Raw genomic sequence first — 14170 nt, forward strand, 5'->3', positions numbered from 1 at the left:
CTAACCCTAACCCTAACCCTAACCCTAACCCTAACCCTAACCCTAACCCTAACCCTAACCCTAACCCTAACCCTAACCCTAACCCTAACCCTAACCCTAACCCTAACCCTAACCCTAACCCTAACCCTAACCCTAACCCTAACCCTAACCCTAACCCTAACCCTAACCCTAACCCTAACCCTAACCCTAACCCTAACCCTAACCCTAACCCTAACCCTAACCCTAACCCTAACCCTAACCCTAACCCTAACCCTAACCCTAACCCTAACCCTAACCCTAACCCTAACCCTAACCCTAACCCTAACCCTAACCCTAACCCTAACCCTAACCCTAACCCTAACCCTAACCCTAACCCTAACCCTAACCCTAACCCTAACCCTAACCCTAACCCTAACCCTAACCCTAACCCTAACCCTAACCCTAACCCTAACCCTAACCCTAACCCTAACCCTAACCCTAACCCTAACCCTAACCCTAACCCTAACCCTAACCCTAACCCTAACCCTAACCCTAACCCTAACCCTAACCCTAACCCTAACCCTAACCCTAACCCTAACCCTAACCCTAACCCTAACCCTAACCCTAACCCTAACCCTAACCCTAACCCTAACCCTAACCCTAACCCTAACCCTAACCCTAACCCTAACCCTAACCCTAACCCTAACCCTAACCCTAACCCTAACCCTAACCCTAACCCTAACCCTAACCCTAACCCTAACCCTAACCCTAACCCTAACCCTAACCCTAACCCTAACCCTAACCCTAACCCTAACCCTAACCCTAACCCTAACCCTAACCCTAACCCTAACCCTAACCCTAACCCTAACCCTAACCCTAACCCTAACCCTAACCCTAACCCTAACCCTAACCCTAACCCTAACCCTAACCCTAACCCTAACCCTAACCCTAACCCTAACCCTAACCCTAACCCTAACCCTAACCCTAACCCTAACCCTAACCCTAACCTAACCCTAACCCTAACCCTAACCCTAACCCTAACCCTAACCCTAACCCTAACCCTAACCCTAACCCTAACCCTAACCCTAACCCTAACCCTAACCCTAACCCTAACCCTAACCCTAACCCTAACCCTAACCCTAACCCTAACCCTAACCCTAACCCTAACCCTAACCCTAACCCTAACCCTAACCCTAACCCTAACCCTAACCCTAACCCTAACCCTAACCCTAACCCTAACCCTAACCCTAACCCTAACCCTAACCCTAACCCTAACCCTAACCCTAACCCTAACCCTAACCCTAACCCTAACCCTAACCCTAACCCTAACCCTAACCCTAACCCTAACCCTAACCCTAACCCTAACCCTAACCCTAACCCTAACCCTAACCCTAACCCTAACCCTAACCCTAACCCTAACCCTAACCCTAACCCTAACCCTAACCCTAACCCTAACCCTAACCCTAACCCTAACCCTAACCCTAACCCTAACCCTAACCCTAACCCTAACCCTAACCCTAACCCTAACCCTAACCCTAACCCTAACCCTAACCCTAACCCTAACCCTAACCCTAACCCTAACCCTAACCCTAACCCTAACCCTAACCCTAACCCTAACCCTAACCCTAACCCTAACCCTAACCCTAACCCTAACCCTAACCCTAACCCTAACCCTAACCCTAACCCTAACCCTAACCCTAACCCTAACCCTAACCCTAACCCTAACCCTAACCCTAACCCTAACCCTAACCCTAACCCTAACCCTAACCCTAACCCTAACCCTAACCCTAACCCTAACCCTAACCCTAACCCTAACCCTAACCCTAACCCTAACCCTAACCCTAACCCTAACCCTAACCCTAACCCTAACCCTAACCCTAACCCTAACCCTAACCCTAACCCTAACCCTAACCCTAACCCTAACCCTAACCCTAACCCTAACCCTAACCCTAACCCTAACCCTAACCCTAACCCTAACCCTAACCCTAACCCTAACCCTAACCCTAACCCTAACCCTAACCCTAACCCTAACCCTAACCCTAACCCTAACCCTAACCCTAACCCTAACCCTAACCCTAACCCTAACCCTAACCCTAACCCTAACCCTAACCCTAACCCTAACCCTAACCCTAACCCTAACCCTAACCCTAACCCTAACCCTAACCCTAACCCTAACCCTAACCCTAACCCTAACCCTAACCCTAACCCTAACCCTAACCCTAACCCTAACCCTAACCCTAACCCTAACCCTAACCCTAACCCTAACCCTAACCCTAACCCTAACCCTAACCCTAACCCTAACCCTAACCCTAACCCTAACCCTAACCCTAACCCTAACCCTAACCCTAACCCTAACCCTAACCCTAACCCTAACCCTAACCCTAACCCTAACCCTAACCCTAACCCTAACCCTAACCCTAACCCTAACCCTAACCCTAACCCTAACCCTAACCCTAACCCTAACCCTAACCCTAACCCTAACCCTAACCCTAACCCTAACCCTAACCCTAACCCTAACCCTAACCCTAACCCTAACCCTAACCCTAACCCTAACCCTAACCCTAACCCTAACCCTAACCCTAACCCTAACCCTAACCCTAACCCTAACCCTAACCCTAACCCTAACCCTAACCCTAACCCTAACCCTAACCCTAACCCTAACCCTAACCCTAACCCTAACCCTAACCCTAACCCTAACCCTAACCCTAACCCTAACCCTAACCCTAACCCTAACCCTAACCCTAACCCTAACCCTAACCCTAACCCTAACCCTAACCCTAACCCTAACCCTAACCCTAACCCTAACCCTAACCCTAACCCTAACCCTAACCCTAACCCTAACCCTAACCCTAACCCTAACCCTAACCCTAACCCTAACCCTAACCCTAACCCTAACCCTAACCCTAACCCTAACCCTAACCCTAACCCTAACCCTAACCCTAACCCTAACCCTAACCCTAACCCTAACCCTAACCCTAACCCTAACCCTAACCCTAACCCTAACCCTAACCCTAACCCTAACCCTAACCCTAACCCTAACCCTAACCCTAACCCTAACCCTAACCCTAACCCTAACCCTAACCCTAACCCTAACCCTAACCCTAACCCTAACCCTAACCCTAACCCTAACCCTAACCCTAACCCTAACCCTAACCCTAACCCTAACCCTAACCCTAACCCTAACCCTAACCCTAACCCTAACCCTAACCCTAACCCTAACCCTAACCCTAACCCTAACCCTAACCCTAACCCTAACCCTAACCCTAACCCTAACCCTAACCCTAACCCTAACCCTAACCCTAACCCTAACCCTAACCCTAACCCTAACCCTAACCCTAACCCTAACCCTAACCCTAACCCTAACCCTAACCCTAACCCTAACCCTAACCCTAACCCTAACCCTAACCCTAACCCTAACCCTAACCCTAACCCTAACCCTAACCCTAACCCTAACCCTAACCCTAACCCTAACCCTAACCCTAACCCTAACCCTAACCCTAACCCTAACCCTAACCCTAACCCTAACCCTAACCCTAACCCTAACCCTAACCCTAACCCTAACCCTAACCCTAACCCTAACCCTAACCCTAACCCTAACCCTAACCCTAACCCTAACCCTAACCCTAACCCTAACCCTAACCCTAACCCTAACCCTAACCCTAACCCTAACCCTAACCCTAACCCTAACCCTAACCCTAACCCTAACCCTAACCCTAACCCTAACCCTAACCCTAACCCTAACCCTAACCCTAACCCTAACCCTAACCCTAACCCTAACCCTAACCCTAACCCTAACCCTAACCCTAACCCTAACCCTAACCCTAACCCTAACCCTAACCCTAACCCTAACCCTAACCCTAACCCTAACCCTAACCCTAACCCTAACCCTAACCCTAACCCTAACCCTAACCCTAACCCTAACCCTAACCCTAACCCTAACCCTAACCCTAACCCTAACCCTAACCCTAACCCTAACCCTAACCCTAACCCTAACCCTAACCCTAACCCTAACCCTAACCCTAACCCTAACCCTAACCCTAACCCTAACCCTAACCCTAACCCTAACCCTAACCCTAACCCTAACCCTAACCCTAACCCTAACCCTAACCCTAACCCTAACCCTAACCCTAACCCTAACCCTAACCCTAACCCTAACCCTAACCCTAACCCTAACCCTAACCCTAACCCTAACCCTAACCCTAACCCTAACCCTAACCCTAACCCTAACCCTAACCCTAACCCTAACCCTAACCCTAACCCTAACCCTAACCCTAACCCTAACCCTAACCCTAACCCTAACCCTAACCCTAACCAGTTTCCTTTCGCTCTCGGGTCTCGTACCGCCCGTCAACTCGCGCTCGCGTTAGACTCCTTGGTCCGTGTTTCAAGACGGGTCGGGAAGGTGGCCGACACGTCCGCGGACCCCGTGCGCGAGGCGAACGCCCGACCCCGACGACGCGGCCGCCGCCGGCACCGCGAACGGTACCGCCGACGCCCGACGCCCGACGGGGCCGCGCGAACGCCCGCCGCCTCCGGAGAGGCGGCGCGCGCGGCGCCGTCACCTCGGCCCCCGGCCGGCGTTCCGCGCGCCCGGCTGTAACACCGCCGCCCGCGAGGGCGACGGCCACCTTCCGAGCGCGCTTCTCTCCGACCGCGAGCCGGTCGCGGCCCGCCCGCGCGGCTGGTGCGCCGGTGCGTCGCGCGCGCCCCGACGAGGACGGGGCTCGCGCCTCCGCCCGTCGCCGCGACGCGCCTCCGCGCCCGACTGAAAGCCGCCCGGTCCCGGACGGGCCCTCCCGTTTACCTCTCGACGGTTTCACGTACTTTTGAACTCTCTCTTCAAAGTGCTTTTCAACTTTCCCTCACGGTACTTGTTCGCTATCGGTCTCGCGACCGTATTCAGTCTTAGATGGAGTTTACCACCCGCTTCAGGCTGCATTCTCAAACAACCCGACTCCGGGAAGGGCCTTAGCGGCGGCGGCGCGCGCCCTCGCGGGCCTGACACCCTCGCGGGGGAGAGGCCTCGATCAGAAGGACTTCGGCGCCCGCCGGCCGTCGCAGGGGCTCTTCCTTACGTCACATTCCGGCGCGCTTCGAGAACGCGCGGGTTCGACGCTGGACGTGTCCCGCTTCACTCGCCGTTACTCGGGGAATCCCCGTTGGTTTCTTTTCCACCGCTTAATAATATGCTTAAATTCAGCGGGTAGCCTCGCCTGAACTCAGGTCGAAGTCGTACCTCTGCCGGCGCCTCGTCGGCCGCCGGTCACCGCCGCGCGCCTCGCCGGTGGCCGCACCGCCCAAAGCCGCGCCGCGCTCCGACCGCCAGTACCGCGCCCGGAGGCGCGATCGCAACGGCGGCCGAGTCGCGGAGCGACCGGGTCCGGCCCCGACGCCAGCGCGCGCCGGTCTACCTCGGAGCGACGGGCCTCGCGGCCCGACGCCCAAACTCCCAGGCTCGCATTCGCCGCGGGCGGCTCCTACCAAAGCCGCCTCGCGCATCTTATCACGCCGACCCTGAGGCAGACGCGGCGCCGGGATTTGCCCGACGCCGCAATTTGCGTTCGGAATATCGACGTTCAATGTGTTCTGCAATTCACATTACTTCTCGCACTTAGCTGCGTCCTTCATCGACTCGCGAGCCTAGTGATCCACCGTCGAGAGTCGTACTCTCTTTGCTCGTATGACAACCGCATCGCGTCTCGCATCGTTTTCGTTCGCGGCGACTCGGACCCAGAGGTCTCAGCCGCCTCCGCGCCGACTCGCCCAAGGCCGACGCCACTTTAGAGCGTGCCCCGACGACGGCTTTCCCGGCCCGCCGTCGAACGCCTGCTCGATTTACAGTCTCGTTCGCGTTAACCGAGCGGCGCCCGCAGGCACCGCGACGCCGAGTCCTCGCGGACCCGGCGCCAGATCGAAGACACTTGAATTGAGGGGCGACCGCCGCGGCTCGCCACCAACGATAATGATCCTTCCGCAGGTTCACCTACGGAAACCTTGTTACGACTTTTACTTCCTCTAAACGATCAAGTTCGGTCGTCTTCCCGGCGCACCGCCGCGCCCGTCTCCGGGCACGCGACGGGGCCGGTCCGAGGATCTCACTAAACCGTTCAATCGGTAGTAGCGACGGGCGGTGTGTACAAAGGGCAGGGACGTAATCAACGCGAGCTGATGACTCGCGCTTACTGGGAATTCCTCGTTCGAGGGCAACAATTGCAAGGCCCTATCCCAATCACGGACGGGGTTCAACGGGTTACCCGGACCTCTCGGCCCGGGCGCACTCGCTGATCCGTCCAGTGTAGCGCGCGTGCGGCCCCGAACATCTAAGGGCATCACAGACCTGTTATTGCTCGATCTCGTGTGGCTAAACGCCACTAGTCCCTCTAAGAAGTTGGACGCCGACCGCCGAGGGTCGCGTAACTATTTAGCATGCCAGAGTCTCGTTCGTTATCGGAATTAACCAGACAAATCGCTCCACCAACTAAGAACGGCCATGCACCACCACCCACAGAATCAAGAAAGAGCTGTCAATCTGTCAATCCTTCCCGTGTCCGGGCCGGGTGAGTTTCCCCGTGTTGAGTCAAATTAAGCCGCAGGCTCCACTCCTGGTGGTGCCCTTCCGTCAATTCCTTTAAGTTTCAGCTTTGCAACCATACTTCCCCCGGAACCCAAAGACTTTGGTTTCCCGGAGGCTGCCGGCGAGGTCGTCATGGTAACGCCCGCCGATCGCCAGTTGGCATCGTTTATAGTCAGAACTAGGACGGTATCTGATCGTCTTCGGACCTCTGACTTTCGCTCTTGATTAAAGAAAACGTTCTTGGCGAACGCTTTCGCAGCTGCTCGTCTTCCGCCGGTCCAAGAATTTCACCTCTGACGGCAGAGTACGGACGCCCCCGGCCGTCCCTCTTAATCATTACCTCGCTCCCGCGAACGCCAACGAAACGAGACCGAGGTCCTATTCCGTTATTCCATGCGACACTATGCAGGCGGGCGGCCTGCTTTGAACACTCTAATTTTTTCAAAGTAAACTCGTCGGCCCGACCCGCGGCACCCGGTCAAGAGCACCGCGGGCGGCGCCGACAGGCGGAAATCGCGACGCCGGTGCACGCCCTGCGACGGACCGGCGCCGCGCGCTCTACATCCAACTACGAGCTTTTCAACCGCAACAACTTTAGCATACACTTTCGGAGCTGGAATTACCGCGGCTGCTGGCACCAGACTTGCCCTCCGATGGATACTCGACAAGAGTTTTAGAATGTACTCATTCCGATTGCGGGGCCTCGTTAGAGTCCCGCATCGTTATTTTTCGTCACTACCTCCCCGTGTCGGGAATGGGTAATTTGCGCGCCTGCTGCCTTCCTTGGATGTGGTAGCCGTTTCTCAGGCTCCCTCTCCGGAATCGAACCCTGATTCCCCGTCACCCGTTATCACAAAGGTAAGCCCGTAACCTACCTTCGAAAGTTGATAGGTCAGACACTTGAATGGTAGGTCGCCGCCGCGAAGGCGTGCGATCCGCGTGGTTATCCAGAGTCATCGAAAGAGACGGGCCCTCGCGGGCCCGGTCGGGTTCGAACCAATAAAAGCGCGCCTCCCGGAGTCGGCGCTCGGTCGCATGTATTAGCTCTGGAATTGCCACAGTTATCCACGTTAGCTCTCGCAAGGACCAAATAAACCAAGACTGATTTAATGAGCCGTTCGCAGTTTCACTTTACGTTCAGTTCGTACTTACACCTGCATGGCTTAATCTTTGAGACAAGCATATCACTACTGGCAGGATCAACCAGATATCTCTCGCGCACTGCGAGGCCCGCCCCTGGGCCGGGGGTCGGGCGTCGGGACCAAGGTGCCGCCGTTCACCGGCACCGGCGCCACCGCTCTCGGCGCCCGTCGCTCGCTCGCTCTCGATCGAAAAGACCGTTCTCGGGTCGCCCGCCGTCGTCGTCTCGTGGGACGCGGACGCCCACCGCACACCGCTTTATAGAATCTCTCGCGCTCGGAACCGAATCCGAGACGTACGCGAGGCCTGCCGCCGGGGCTCGGGCGCTGCTCTGCCGCGACGCGATGCACGGATAAGCGCCCGGAGCCGCCGCGGCGGACCGAGGACGTCGTGTTTGTATAGCGGGCCGTCCCGCTCTTTCGTTCCCGGAGGCAAGGGCCGCGAGGCCCAGCGGTTCACGAGGCATTTGCTTGACCAAGGTTTCTCGACGGCCGATTCTCTCCTCGGCGACGCCGCCAGGCTACGTAGGAAGGGTCTGGGCCGCGAGGCCCGAAAGACGACGCGTCGCGTCCGCCCTGCATTTATTGAGTCCGCTCTCCGGTATGCCTCATGGCTGTATGACAGGTGTAGGGTCACTATCATCCATATCCCGCCGTCTACGGCATACCGGGCAAGCTCGCTCTATGCAGCGCTTGGCGTCACGCAACGTTTAAACCCGCGACTCGAGGTTCGCCGACCCGTGATTAGTGCTTGCTTCGCACCCCCATATGTTTCGCTCCAACCGGTGACGACGGATCAATTCCGCCGCGCCGACAGCCCCTCTCGCCGGCAGATTCAACGTTTCGCGCCCGGCCTCCGATGAGGCGCCGGGCGCGCGCCCCTTCCTATATTAGTTTTTTTTCGGAAACCCTGGTGACTTTTTTCTACTTAGTCGTTTTTCAGGGCCGCACCCGGGCCGGGGGGCCGGAAAATTTTCGCCGGCCGAGAAAATTTTTTTTCCCGAAAAATAATTTTTTTTTCCGAAAAAATAAAAAATAATTAAAAAAAAAACTTTTCGAAAAAGCCTCCCACGGGACCCCTCACACGAAGTTTGGGGCCGATCCGACCAAGTATAGGCGTTTCGCCCGTGTTACGGTATGGGCCCCGTGTTAAGGTATGGGCGAGGTCGAAAAACGACTAAGTCCGAAAATTTCTTCGGAAAAAGTTGACTTTTTTTGCCGGCCAAAAGTCACCCGTGAGAGGCCCCACACGAAGTTTGGAGTCGATCGGACCGAGTCCGGCCGACCTACCGTATGTCCCCATGTTAAGGTATGGGCGAGGTGCGAAAAACGACTAAGTCCGAAAAAAAATTTTTTCACCTGAAAACCGTACGGGCGCGTTCCCCGCACTGTTTGAAGACGCCCCGCGAAGGAATTATCCCGATCCGACAAACGGCTCGGCCTCCAGAGCCGGTCAAAGGTCCGATTTGGGCGGCCTTTAACCGGAGATATCTCGGCTCCGGTAGCTCCGATTTCGACAAATTTTTTTTTTCCGGATTCGTCTCGCTGCGCCGCTTCCAACGAGGGGTCCCGCGTATGTCTGGCCCAAACAGGAGCCAAGCTATTCGCAAAAAACTCGTATCTCGGCTCCTGTGCGTCCTAGAGCTACGGGGATAGTCGAAATGGACTCCTGATGCCAAAGCGAGGGTGAAAATTTTTCTTTCTCGTGCGGCCTCCCGGCGACCGTAAAAGTGGCTAGCGGCGGTCTACGAGCTCCCACGAGTCCGTCGGTGTGCGGGAAATCGAAATCGAGGAAAAAAATTTTTCGACCTCGTCGGATTTTTTCCAAGTCCGAAATCCCCATACTTTAACACGGGGCCGAGATCGTAAAAAAGTTGGAGTCCGAAAAAAAATTTTTCGCCTAAAAACCACACGGGCGCGTTCCCCGCACTGTTTGAAGACGCCCCGCGAAGGAATTATCCCGATCCGACAAACGGCTCGGCCTCCAGAGCCGGTCAAAGGTCCGATTTGGGCGGGCTTTAACCGGAGATATCTCGGCTCCGGTAGCTCCGATTTCGACAAATTTTTTTTTTCCGGATTCGTCTCGCTGCGCCGCTTCCAACGAGGGGTCCCGCGTATGTCTGGCCCAAACAGGGGCCGAGCTATTCACAAAAAACTCGTATCTCGGCTCCTGTGCGTCCTAGAGCTACGGGGATAGTCGAAATGGACTCCTGATGCCAAAGCGAGGGTGAAAATTTTTCTTTCTCGTGCGGCCTCCCGGCGACCGGAAAAGTGGCTAGCGGCGGTCTACGAGCTCCCACGAGTCCGTCGGTGTGCGGGAAATCGAAATCGAAGAAAAAAATTTTTCGACCTCGTCGGATTTTTTCTAAGTCCGAAATCCCCATACTTTAACACGGGGCCGAGATCGTAAAAAAGTTAGAGTCCGAAAAAAAATTTTTCGCCTAAAAACCACACGGGCGCGTTCCCCGCACTGTTTGAAGACGCCCCGCGAAGGAATTATCCCGATCCGACAAACGACTCGGCCTCCAGAGCCGGTCAAAGGTCCGATTTGGGCGGGCTTTAACCGGAGATATCTCGGCTCCGGGTGGTCCGAATTCGATAATTTTTTTTTCCCGGATTTGTCTCGCTGCGCCGCTTCCAACGAGGGGTCCCGCGTGGGTCTGGCCCCAACAGGGGCCGAGCTATTCACGAAAAACTCGTATCTCGGCTCCTGTGCGTCCTAGAGCTACGGGGATAGTCGAAATGGACTCCTGATGCCAAAGCGAGGGTGAAAATTTTTCTTTCTCGTACGGCCTCCCGGCGCCCGGAAAACGGTGTATTCGCGATCTACGGGCTCCCACGAGTCCGCCGATGTGCGGGAAATCGGAATCGGAGAGAAAAAAAATTTCGACAATACTCGGATTTTTTCCAAGTCCGAACCCCCGGAAAAACGACAGAGTCCGAAATTTTCCCCGGCAAAAGTCGATCTTTCTCGCCGGCCAAAAGTATCCCTAGAGACCCCACACACGAAGTTTGGAATCGATCCGAGCAAGTCCGGCCGACCTACCGCGGGCCCCCATGGTATAGCATGGGCGAGGTCGAAAAACGACAGAGTCCGAAAAATTCCTCGGCAAAAGTCGATCTTTCTCGCCGGCCAAAAGTATCCCTAGAGACCCCGCACACGAAGTTTGGAATCGATCCGAGCAAGTCCGGCCGACCTACCGCGGGCCCCCATGGTATAGCATGGGCGAGGTCGAAAAACGACAGAGTCCGAAAAATTCCTCGGCAAAAGTCGATCTTTCTCGCCGGCCAAAAGTATCCCTAGAGACCCCGCACACGAAGTTTGGAGTCGATCCGAGCAAGTTCGGCCGACCTACCGTAGGCCCCCATGTTAAAGTATGGGCGAGGTCGAAAAACGACTAAGTCCAAAATTTTCCTCGGCAAAAGTTGATTTTTTTTGCCGGCCAAAAGTCATCCACGAGACCCCTCACACGAAGTTTGGAACCGATCCGAGCAAGTTCGGCCGACCTACCGTAGGCCCCCATGTTAAAGTATGGGCGAGGTCGAAAAACGACTAAGTCCAAAATTTTCCTCGGCAAAAGTTGATTTTTTTTGCCGGCCAAAAGTCATCCACGAGACCCCTCACACGAAGTTTGGAACCGATCCGAGCAAGTTCGGCCGACCTACCGTAGGCCCCCATGTTAAAGTATGGGCGAGGTCGAAAAACGACTAAGTCCAAAATTTTCCTCGGCAAAAGTTGATTTTTTTTGCCGGCCAAAAGTCATCCATGAGACCCCTCACACGAAGTTTGGAACCGATCCGAGCAAGTATAGGCGGTCCGCCCGTGTTATGGTATGGGCCCTATGTTAAGGTATGGGCGAAGTGCCAGAAACGACCAAGTCCGAAATCCCCATATTGTACGTGTGGGAGACCAGTAAGAGAGGTTGCCGCGTCTTGTAAGCCCTGCACCCGACCACCGCAGCGATATTCAGGCCCTGAATCAGTGTGACTGCTCCGCAATCGCCGGTCAAAAACCCGAAAAAATTGGGAAAAATCGCGAAAAACCGTGTTTCGGCGCGTACTGCTTCGTCGATGTCGCTCCCTGTCCTTGTCGGAGGCCCGTAAAAGCGGTCTGTCCCTGTTGTAGGCCCTGCACCAGACAACCACAGCGAAATTCAGGACCTCAAACAGTGTCACGGCCCCGTAATTGTCGCGCAAAATTCCAAAAATGGTCGAAAACCGTGTTTCGGCGCGTGCTGCTTCGTCGATATCGCTCCCTGTCCTTGTCGGAGGCCCGTAAAAGCGGTCTGTCCCTGTTGTAGGCCCTGCACCAGACAACCACAGCGAAATTCGGGACCTCAAACAGTGTCACGGCCCCGTAATTGTCGCGCAAAATTCCAAAAATGGTCGAAAACCGTGTTTCGGCGCGTGCTGCTTCGTCGATATCGCTCCCTGTCCTTGTCGGAGGCCCGTAAAAGCGGTCTGTCCCTGTTGTAGGCCCTGCACCAGACAACCACAGCGAAATTCAGGACCTCAAACAGTGTCACGGCCCCGTAATTGTCGCGCAAAATTCCAAAAATGGTCGAAAACCGTGTTTCGGCGCGTGCTGCTTCGTCGATATCGCTCCCTGTCCTTGTCGGAGGCCCGTAAAAGCGGTCTGTCCCTGTTGTAGGCCCTGCACCAGACAACCACAGCGAAATTCGGGACCTCAAACAGTGTCACGGCCCCGTAATTGTCGCGCAAAATTCCAAAAATGGTCGAAAACCGTGTTTCGGCGCGTGCTGCTTCGTCGATATCGCTCCCTGTCCTTGTCGGAGGCCCGTAAAAGCGGTCTGTCCCTGTTGTAGGCCCTGCACCAGACAACCACAGCGAAATTCGGGACCTCAAACAGTGTCACGGCCCCGTAATTGTCGCGCAAAATTCCAAAAATGGTCGAAAACCGTGTTTCGGCGCGTGCTGCTTCGTCGATATCGCTCCCTGTCCTTGTCGGAGGCCCGTAAAAGCGGTCTTTCCCTGTTGTAGGCCCTGCACCAGACAACCACAGCGAAATTCGGGACCTCAAACAGTGTCACGGCCCCGTAATTGTCGCGCAAAATTCCAAAAATGGTCGAAAACCGTGTTTCGGCGCGTGCTGCTTCGTCGATATCGCTCCCTGTCCTTGTCGGAGGCCCGTAAAAGCGGTCTGTCCCTGTTGTAGGCCCTGCACCAGACAACCACAGCGAAATTCGGGACCTCAAACAGTGTCACGGCCCCGTAATTGTCGCGAAAAATTCCAAAAATGGTCGAAAACCGTGTTTCGGCGCGTGCTGCTTCGTCGATATCGCTCCCTGTCCTTGTCGGAGGCCCGTAAAAGCGGTCTGTCCCTGTTGTAGGCCCTGCACCAGACAACCACAGCGAAATTCGGGACCTCAAACAGTGTCACGGCAGTAGTAAGGGTGGTATCGTTTCGTGCAGGCCAATCAAATTACGCCACGTCGCCTTAATTGCCACGCCTACATTGCCACATCATCCGCCCATTTTCATACCCTAAGGGTACATTCATCTGCTACGTCATCTGTGCCACATCATCATCAAGCGCCGCGCCTATAGTGCCACATCATCCATCCATTGCTATATCATCGCTGCATTGATTGCCGCATCTTGATAATTTTCTCAGATATTGTATTATGTGTATTTAGGACTAATATCATCCATCCATATTTTTTAAACTTGATTTTATGTGTACAAGTTACGGTTTCTGCAGTTTCCACATTTTACGACTTATGATTGCCGCGTCAAAACTTACATTGGCACTTTACTCAGTCTCCTTGAAATAGCATTGTATAGTGTACGAGTTCATTTTATTTCGAAAAAAGAGCATATCAATGATATCATTGATCGTTATTGCATCGATTCACTAGCTGAAATCCTCCAGATCGGTTGATGTTTCGAGGTACACCGCTTTGCTGCCGTCCGACACTGCGATCCGAGTTCTTGCGTTCGATCTGACCGTTTTGTTTGATGTAGCGATCACTGGCTTGTAGTATATACGATACGAGCGGAAGGTCGGGATTATGAACAACTACGCTAGGCGAATAGATGACGAATTCATCAGCTCGCAGTATAACCGCTACCTGTATAATGTTTGCATGTCGAGTATAAGGGTATTTAACTCGGCACTAAAATGCCAACGGAATAGCCGCAGGACCCGGTTCTCGTTGCTATAATTAAACGAACACCTTCGCCGCAGGTACGCGATCACCGACGTTATAATGATAGGGACAAATTAGCCGCATGAAAGCGAGTCTAATGAATATAACGACAGACAACAAGTTAGTTGAAAAGTAAAACTAATCGTGACCGATGCAAGACGGCGTGAAACAGCGCTTTCGCTCGATTCTTGTAGTGACCACAATTCATACGATTCAGTCCTTTTCATGTCACTAGAATAAGGGTGATTAAACCGACAGTGAAACGCCGCTTCACAATTGCAAGTTAGTGTAATGCAAATTTTACCCCTTCAAGGGTTATAAAAGTATGG

General features: G+C 54.4%; 2 non-coding genes across 2 annotated transcripts; both read right to left on the reverse strand.

The window, feature by feature from the left end:
- Positions 1 to 5467: 5467 nt before the first annotated feature.
- LOC145459891 (5.8S ribosomal RNA) lies at positions 5468 to 5621 on the reverse strand. The gene has a single exon (XR_013921587.1). It is a non-coding gene; the product is annotated as a 5.8S ribosomal RNA (ribosomal RNA).
- Positions 5622 to 5918: 297 nt separating this feature from the next.
- Positions 5919 to 7742, reverse strand: LOC145459892 (small subunit ribosomal RNA). Its single transcript, XR_013921588.1, has one exon. It is a non-coding gene; the product is annotated as a small subunit ribosomal RNA (ribosomal RNA).
- Positions 7743 to 14170: the final 6428 nt, after the last annotated feature.

This window comes from Botryllus schlosseri, unplaced genomic scaffold (assembly GCF_051294905.1).
Source record: "Botryllus schlosseri isolate E-star unplaced genomic scaffold, Bs_hap1 Bs22a, whole genome shotgun sequence".
NCBI classification, from domain to species: Eukaryota; Metazoa; Chordata; class Ascidiacea; order Stolidobranchia; family Styelidae; genus Botryllus; species Botryllus schlosseri.